Genomic DNA, 9,255 nt, shown 5'->3' with positions numbered 1-9,255 from the left:
TTATGAAGTAGAACAAGGGTGAATAGGAGTTCAAGGTCAATCTTGATTACATAGCAACTTCAAAGCTAATTTTGACAGTGTTTAAGTAAATAACTTATTAAAAATAAAATTTCCTGAGATGAAATAGAGTGTTGTAAAGGATTTACTGAACACTTTTATGTTAACCAATTGGGTCCTATATTCCTTTCAGCTTTGATGACAAATTCCAGATTTTAGAAATATTGAGATATTAAATCCTACGTTAATATATTTTGAGGCTAGTTCCCCTGAGACCTCTAAATGTATAAAATACATATTGGAAATAATTCTGGACAAAAAGGATAGATATTTTCTGATTATTCAAGTATATTTCACATAAAAATTTGAGGTCCTCTCTTTGTTTTGTATTATATTGTTGTTTGTTGTGAATGTATACTCTAATATGCCAGCAGAAACACTGCCACGGGAAGTGATTCACCAAAGATTCTAGGTTTAATTCCCATATCTGTTGAAGGATCAAGAAGGGTGTACTTATTGGAAACTGGCTAGATTTCATTCCCATGATAAATAAAAATATGTTAATGTGAAATTTTTAAATATTTTCTTGGCAATTTCATGCATGTATATAACACATTCTGACCACACACACCTCCCAACCTTTCTTACCCCCCTTTTGCCCTTGCCAACAAACTCTTCACAACAATTCTCCTCCTTGTTTTATGTCTGGTTTCATTTTGATAGTGTGTTCTTTTGGGTTTTTAACCAGGTTCACCTACATAGTGAAAAGCTATCCACTGAAAAAAGAAAAGAACATTTCATTGGTGAAGACATCACTGAAGACAATAGCTCCACACTCCACATCCCATAGGAAGCAACATAACAATACATTTACCAACATATTTACCCCTATGGGCTATGACTTACCAAGGTAGAGAGGCCTTTGACCATAGCACAAGGCATAGCTGCTTTCTTATGGAGACGGCCTCAGACCCACCCAGAAAGAAATTGGTTGTTAGTCATTCCCACAGTAGTCATGCCACTTTTGCACAACCAAGTACACCTTGCCTGGCAGGTGAGGATTATAGCAGGCCAATTCCACCTCTAGGTTAGATTACTGTTGACTTTTCTCTGCTAGCTATAAGAATAACACCTTTAAGCACTAGGAATGTTAGACACCAATAATGAAGTTTCCAGTTCAGGTTCAGCTTGATTTCAAGCGAGGTAGGTGATAGCTGTAGCAATAAGTTCTGATTTTGTTACCTAGTTAACCAAGAGCAATGGGACTATTCTGTATTGTTTAGAGAAATTCTCAGGCCTTCTAAACCAACAGCTCCTATTCTGCACTGCATAGTAGAATTTTCATTTAAAACCATTGTATTCTCCATCAATTGTTCTTGGTTGGAGGATCAGTCTCAGAAAAGACCCCAGGGTCCAGATTTTTTGGATCTGTCGCTGTCCTTGTGGAGCTCCTATCCTCTCCAGGTCTTACTATCTCCCACTTCTTTCATAAGATTCCCTGCACTCTGCCCGAAGCTTGGCCATAAGTCTCAGCATCTGCTTTTATGTTGCCCACAGCAGCTCAGTGTCCATGGGTTCCATAGTAATGGGAACAGAGACTGTCTCTGACATGAACTAATTGGCCTGCTCTTTGATCACTTCCCCCTGAGGGGGAGAAACCTTACCAGGCCACAGAGAAAGACAGTGCAACTAATCCTGATGAGACCTGATAGACTAGGATCAGAAGGAAGGAGAGGAAGACCTTCCCTATCAGTGGTCTTGGGGAGGGGCATGTGTGGAGAAGGGGGAGGGAGTGTGGGGTTGGGAGAGGAGGAGGGAGGGGGCCATGGGGAGATATAAAGTGAATAAAATGTAATTAATAAAAATTAAAATAAAAAATGGAAAGAAAAAAAAAGAAAAACCCTTGTATTCTGGGAAAACAGTAATTACCAAGGTACTTCTCTGCAAATTCTTATTTTAAAATTGCTAACAAAGAGCTCAATATAAAACCAGCAATACTGAATCTAATAGAAGAGTAAGTATAGAATACCCTTGAAACATTGGCACAGGAGACAACTTCACGAACAAAACAACAATGATCAAGCAGGCACTAAGAACAACAATCAATAAATGAGACATCATGAAATTTGTAAATGTTGCTTTTATTTCCTCTAGTGAGGGGATGAGATGAAATCTGTACTCAAACTGTGTGAATGTATTCCCTGGGCAGAGCCCAGTATATTTCTTTCTCTGTTCTAGCTCTCCCTAGGCCTAGGCTTGGAAGCTTCTAGCCTCCATAAGCCCTAAGCTTCTGAGAACCCAAACCTTGATAGCTTCAGCTTCCAGCCTCCATCTGCTAATATAAACCTAGAGTGGTGCCTCCTCTGAGACTTAACTGCTGAATAAACTCACCTTTTCTAGTTCTTTGTGAACTCTCTTTAGCTGATTCAACTCATCTGTTTTGGCTCAAAACTCCTTTTGAAGCTGTCTGGTTCAATCTGGCTTCTCTCAGTTTCTGACTGAAATGCTCTGAATGGGTTCAAGCTAATTCTGGCAATATGTTCTAATCTTCTGGCTCCTTCTAATTCTTTGACTTGTTTGGTCTTCATCTGTGTCAAGCTTGTTCCCTCTACCTCTGTAAAATGGTTCCAATAACATGCCATATACTATTACTCCTCCTCCTCCTCCTCCTATTACTATTACCACTGCTACTACTGCTACCACTACTACTCTATCTCCCTTCTCTCCCTTTACTGCTCTTAAGTCACCTCTCTTCCCTGTGTTGTTCTCAGGAGAGTTGAACATATCCTGTGATTCATTCTGTCAAACCTTTCTCTGGCTCATTACTTTGCCCCTCAATTAGACATCACTTTCAATTCATGCCTGCTTCTTTTTGTAAACTAACTCTACCTTCATTGTTAGGGAGTAAAGGTATGTGCTAAGGTGTTTGTATTGAAGCCAGATCATTCATTGTCTGGAATTAAAGCTGTGTACTAAGGACCTGTCTGTATTTCAGCTAGATCATATTGTTAACCAGGGCATATCTGCATTTCTAGAAGGTCTTTACATGTGATCCCTTTCTAGAGCACCCCTATTTCTGAATTAAAATTCCTCTACATAAACTGAAAAGCTTCTGTATGACCCAAGACACTCTAAAAAGGGCAAAACAGCAGCCCATAGGATAAGAAAAGATTTTCAGCAATTTTATATCTGACAGAAGGGTATTATCCAAAATATATAAAAAACTCAAGAAACTAGACATCAACAAACCAAACCGTTCAATTAAAAAATGCAGCCACTTTTGATGAGAACTGATAGACGAAGATCAGAAAGGAGAGGAGAACCTCCCCTATCAGTGGACTTGGGGAGGGGCATGCATACAGAAACGGGAGGGAGGGTGGGATCGGGAGGGGAGGAGGGAGGGGCTTATGGGGGGATACAAAATGAATAAAGTGTAATTAATAAAAAATAAAATTTTAAAAAAAATGGGACACAGATCTAAGTTGAGAATTCTCAACAAAGGAATCACAAATGACTGAGAAGCATTCAAAAAAATTCAACATAAGTCATCAGGGAAACACAGATCAAAACAACTTTGAGATTCTGTCTTACTCCTGTCTGAATGGCTAAATTTTTTTTTAAAGGCAAGTGACAGCTCATGCTGGTGAGGATGTGGAGAAAGGGGAACACTCCTCCATTGCTGGTGGGAGTGCAAGCTTGTACTTGGAAAACAATATGGAGTTTCCTCAGAAAATTGGGAATAGTATCAAGACCCATCTATACCATTCCTGGGCATATACCCAAAGGGTGCCCCACTGTACCACAAGGACTCTTGCTCATCTATGTTCATAGCTGCCTTATTACTAATAGCCAGAAATAAAAAAAAAAAAAACCTCCCGTCCTTGACCTAAAAAATGGATAAAGAAAGTGTGGTTCATTTAAACAATGGAGAATTACTCAGCTGTTACAAAACAATGACACCTGATTTTGACAAACATGCTAAAACTATACAACGAAAAAAAGATAGCATCTTCAAAAAATGGTGCTGGCCTAAGTGGAAGTACACATGTAAAAAAATGTAAATAGACCCATTTTTATTACCCTGCACAAAATTAAAGTTCAAGTGGATCAAAGATTTCAACATAAAACCAGACACACTAAATCTGTTAGAAGAAAAGTGGGGAAGAGCCTTGAACTCATTGGCACAGGAGACAATTTCCTGAACAGAATACCAACAGCTTGGGCTCTAAGATCTACAATTGATAAATGGGTCCTCGTGAAACTGAAAAGCTTCTGTACAGCAAAGGATACTGTCAGCAGAATACAATGATGGCCTATAGACTGGGAAAAGTTCTTCATCAACCCTACAAGCTATAGAGGACTAATATCCAGAATATATAAATAACTCAAGAAATTAGACACAAAAAAATCAAATAATCCAATTAAAAAATGGGGCACACAGGAGGGCTACTGATTTTAGTAATGGGAACAGGGACTGTCTCTGACATGAACTAATTGGCCTGCTCTTTGATCACCTCCCCCTGAGGGGGGAACAGCCTTACCAAGCCACAGAGGAAGAAAATGCAGCCACTCCTGATGAAACATGATAGACTAGGATCAGAAGGAAGGGAAAGAGGACCTTCCCCATCACTGGACATGGGGAGGAACATGGGTGGAGAAGGGGGAGGGAGGGTGAGATTGGGAGGGAAAGAGGAAGGGAGCTATAGGGGATACGCAGTGAAAAAACTATAATTAATAAAAAATAAAAGAAAAATGATTACAAAAAATAGGGTACAAAGAATTCTCAACAGAGGAATATAGGACAGCAGAGAAACAGTTAAGGAAATTCTCAATATCATTAGTCATCAGAGGAACTCAAATCAAAACAACTCTGAGATTCTATCTTACACCTATCAGAATGGCTAAGGTCAAAAAATTCAAGTGACACACACAGTATATACTCATTATAAGTGTATATTAGACATATAATATAGGATAAACATTCTAAAATCTGTACACCTAAAGAAGCTGTGCAAGAAGGAGGACCCTGGATGGGAGGATCAATCCTCACTCAGAAAAAAAAAAATAGACATTGAAGAAAGGAGAGATCAGGAAGCAGGCCAGGAGCCTACCACAGAGGGCCTCTGAAAGACTCTACCCAGCAGTGAATCAAAGCAGATGCTGAGACTCATAAACAAACTTTGGGCAGAATGCAGGGAATCTTATGAAAGAAGGGGACAATAGTAAGACCTGGAGAGGGCAGGAGCTCCACAGGGAGAGCAACAGAACCAAAATATCTGGGCACAGGGGTCTTTTCTAAGACTGATACTCCAACCAAGTACCTTTCATAGATATAACCTAGAACCCCTGTACAGATGTAGCCCATGTCAGCTCAGTATCCAAGTGATTTCCCTAGTAATGGGAACAGGGACTCTCTCTGACATGAATTCAGGGCCTGGCTCTTTGATCACCTTACCAGGCCACAGAGGAAGACAATGCAACCAGTCTTGAGCAGACCTGATAAGCTAGGGTCAGATGGAAGGGGAGTAGGATCTCCCGTATCAGTGGACTTGGAGAGGGGCATGGGAGGAAATAAGGGAGGGAGAGTATGATTGGGAGGGAGTGAGAGAGGAGGCTACAGCTGGGATACAAAATGAATAAACTGTAATTAATATATAAAATAAAAATTTAAATTAAAAATATTCAAGTGACAACACATACTGGAGAGGATGTGGAGAAAGGGGAGCCCTTCTCCATTTTTGGTGGGAATGCAAACTTGTAAAACCACTTTGGAAACCAATCTGAGGCTTTCTCAGAATATTGGTAATAGCACTACCTCAAGATCCAGGTATAGCACTTCTGAACATACACCCAAAAGATACCCCATTATTCAATAAGGACATTGCTCAACTGTGTTCATAGCAGCTTTATTTGTAATATCCAGAATCTGGAAACAACCTAAATATCCCTCATTGGAGGAATGGATACAGAAATTATGATACATCTACACAATTGAATACTACTCACCCATTAAAAACAAGGAAATCATGAAATTTGTGGGCCAATGGATGGAGCTAGAAGAGATGATACTGAGTGAGGTAACCCAGAAGCAGAAAGACAGGCATAGTGTACATTCACTAATAAGCAGATATTAGCCTTTTAATATAGAACAGCCATCTACAGACCTACAGAAGCTAAACACTAAGTAGGACCCTAGAGAGGATGCTTAAATCTCATTCAGAATGGCAAACAGGCTAGACACTGGAAACAGCGGAAGAGAGGAAACAGGTGAAAAGACTGATGCACTAATGGAGGACCATGAATGGAGAGGAACTACACCCCTTGCTCAGATATGGTCATTTGGTAGCTCACTCTCCATTTGGATCTCTGACTGAGGGGATCAGGGGCTCTCTCTATTATGAACTCAGTTCACTGCTGTCTGATCACTCACCCCTGATGATGGAGCCTTTACTGCCATGGAGGAAGTGGATCTAGGCAATCCTGATGAGACTTAACAAGCTATGGGTAGATGGCAATAGTGGAGAACTCCCCCTTTCAGTGGACTAGGGGAAGGGGATGAGGTGAAATGGGAAAGAGGGGAAGAGGGAGTGATGGTGGAACTGGGGGAGTTGAGAGAGAGGGCTTCAATCAGGACATATAATGAATAAATTGTGAAAAACATAAAAACAAAACAAAAAAATGAGAGCATAAAATTTCAGGCAAATGGATGGAACTAGAAAAGAAGAAATCACCCTGAATGAGGTAACCTAGAACTAGAAAGACACATGGTATATTCACTTTCAAGTGGATATTAGCAGTTAAGTAAAGGAGAATCACAATACAATCCACAGACCCAGAGAATCTAGGTAACAAGGAAGGCCTAGTAGGGATTGTATGAAACTCCGTGGGAAAGGGAAATATAATAGATTTTTTATGTGACCTGGGAGAGGGTGGGTATGGAACAGAGGGTTCAGATGTGGGAGCAGATGTGGGAAGAGGGTAGTGGGAGAAACAACTGGAATTGAGGAGCTCTTGGGGAGTAATGTGCAGTGGAACCTACTACAGTGGAAACTCCCTGGAATCTACAAGAGTGACCATAGTAGAATCTCCTAGAGATGAGGAATATGGAGACTGAACAAGCTGTTTTCTATACTCAGGAAAGGCTCCCACCATTGGATATGGGACTTTGTCCCCAGCCACAAAACCTTAAACTTGAAATATGTCCTACCTGCAGGATGTGCTAGGGTAATGTCAGTGCAGAACATGTGGGAATGGCCAACCCATGACTGGTCCAACCAGAGGACCACACTGTGTGAGTTAGTCATACCATGCCTAAGTTTGCATGGATGGTCAGAAACTAAAGGCTATACAGTCCAGAGACACAGAATAGAACCAAATAGGACTGTTAAAAAAATTCAGTGAAATGATTTCTTTTTTTTTTATTTTTTTCAGTACTTGTTTTCTTTTATTTTTTTCATGTGCTTTCATATTTTTTTTCTTTTTTATTAAATCTGTATCCCAGCTGTATCCTGCTCCCTCATTCCCTCCCAAACCCTCCCTCCGTCATCTCTTCCATGCCCCTTTCCAAGTCCACTGATTGGGGAGGACCTCCTCCCCTTTCATCTGACCCCGTTTTATCAGGTATCTTCAGGACTGGCTGCAAAGTCCTCCTCTGTGGCTTAGCTGGACTGCTCCTCCCTTGGGGGGTGGGAAGGTCAAAGATCCTGCCATTGAGTTCCTGTCGGTGAAATGATTTCTAACGATATTCTGCTATAAGCAATAGATTGGTTCCTAGCCCAAATTTCTTCAGAGAGGCATAGTCCTCAATTGATAGGGGCAGATATAGAGCCCCACATCTAAACACTAGGTGAAGCTAGTGGAACCCCACAAAGAGGAGGAGCAAGGATTTTAGGAGATGGAAGTGTGAAGATCTCCACAAGATAAACAGCCCACAAAATCAACTAATCAAGGCTTCTAGGGGCTCAGAGAGAAAGAGGTGACAATCAAGAACCCTGAATGTACCTGAACTAGGGATTCTACATACATGCTATGGTTACGCTTTTGGTGTTCTTTTGGTACCCCTAAGAGCAGGAGAGGGGGGCACCTCTGACTCTTTAGCCTGTACTTGGGACCCTTTTTCTTCTACTAGCTCACCTTGTCCAGCCTGAACATGAGAGTGTGTGCCCAGTCTTACCATAATTTGTTATGCCGTATTTGGTTAATATCTGTAGAAGGCCTTTTTTTTTTTTTTTAGCATTATGTTTTTATTTATTTTTTCTTATCAGTTACATTTTATTAACTCTGTACTCCAGCCGTGTCCCGATCCCTTATTCCCTCCCAGTCCCTCCCTCCCTCCCTCCTCTCCACTGTGCCCCTTGCCAAGTCCACTGATAGGGGGGACCTCCTCCCCATTCATCTGATCCTGTTTTATCAGGTATCTTCAGGACTGGCTGCAAAGCTCTCCTCTGTGGCCTAACAGGACTGCTCCTCCCTTGGGGGGTGGGGAGGCCAAAGAGCCAGTCATTGAGTTCCTGTTAGAAACAGTCCTTGTTCCCCTCACTATGGGAAACCAATTGGTTACTGAGCTACCACAGGCTACATCTGAGCAGAGGTTCTAGGTTACATTCATACATGGTCCTTGGTTGCATGTCAGTCTCAGAAAAGACCCTGTGCCCAGATATCTTTGGTCCTTGTGGAGCTCCTATCCTTTCCTCATCAGACTAACTCCCCTTCTTTCTTATGATTCCCTGTACTCTGCCAAAGGTTTGGTCATGAGTCTTTGCTTTGAAAACACTGCTAGTTAGAGTCTTTCCAATGCACTCAGTAGACTCCTGTCATATGTTCAATGCGCATCCCATCTGTCTTTCTAAACGAGGATTGATCATCTTACCCCATGTCCACTCTCTTGATTATCTTTTTTAGGTGTACAGAAAATAGAGGAGGAGTGGATCCAGGGGAGAGGAGAGTAGTGAGAGAACCTAGGGAAAAGTGTGATCAGGATATAATGCATGTGAAGAAAATAATAGAAATAAAAATTGTTAAAATTTTCATAATTACTTTGAAAAATTCCCGTATTTTAGAAGCTATTACTTTATAAATTATATGTAGATCACAAGACTGTGTGAATGAATATGGATGGGATTTGTCAGATAGAATGTATCCTGATATGTCTGTCCCCAATTTAAAAAAAATAAAATAAAAATAGATACCATTGTCCTAATTTAACCCAAAGTCCTTGTTTTCTTCTTTAGGCAGTTTTGTATTATTTTAAGTAAAGCA

Source organism: Psammomys obesus, unplaced genomic scaffold (assembly GCF_907164565.1).
Source record: "Psammomys obesus unplaced genomic scaffold, mPsaObe1.curated_primary_1811, whole genome shotgun sequence".
Taxonomy (NCBI): domain Eukaryota; kingdom Metazoa; phylum Chordata; class Mammalia; order Rodentia; family Muridae; genus Psammomys; species Psammomys obesus.
Note: the sequence above shows the minus strand (reverse complement) of the source record.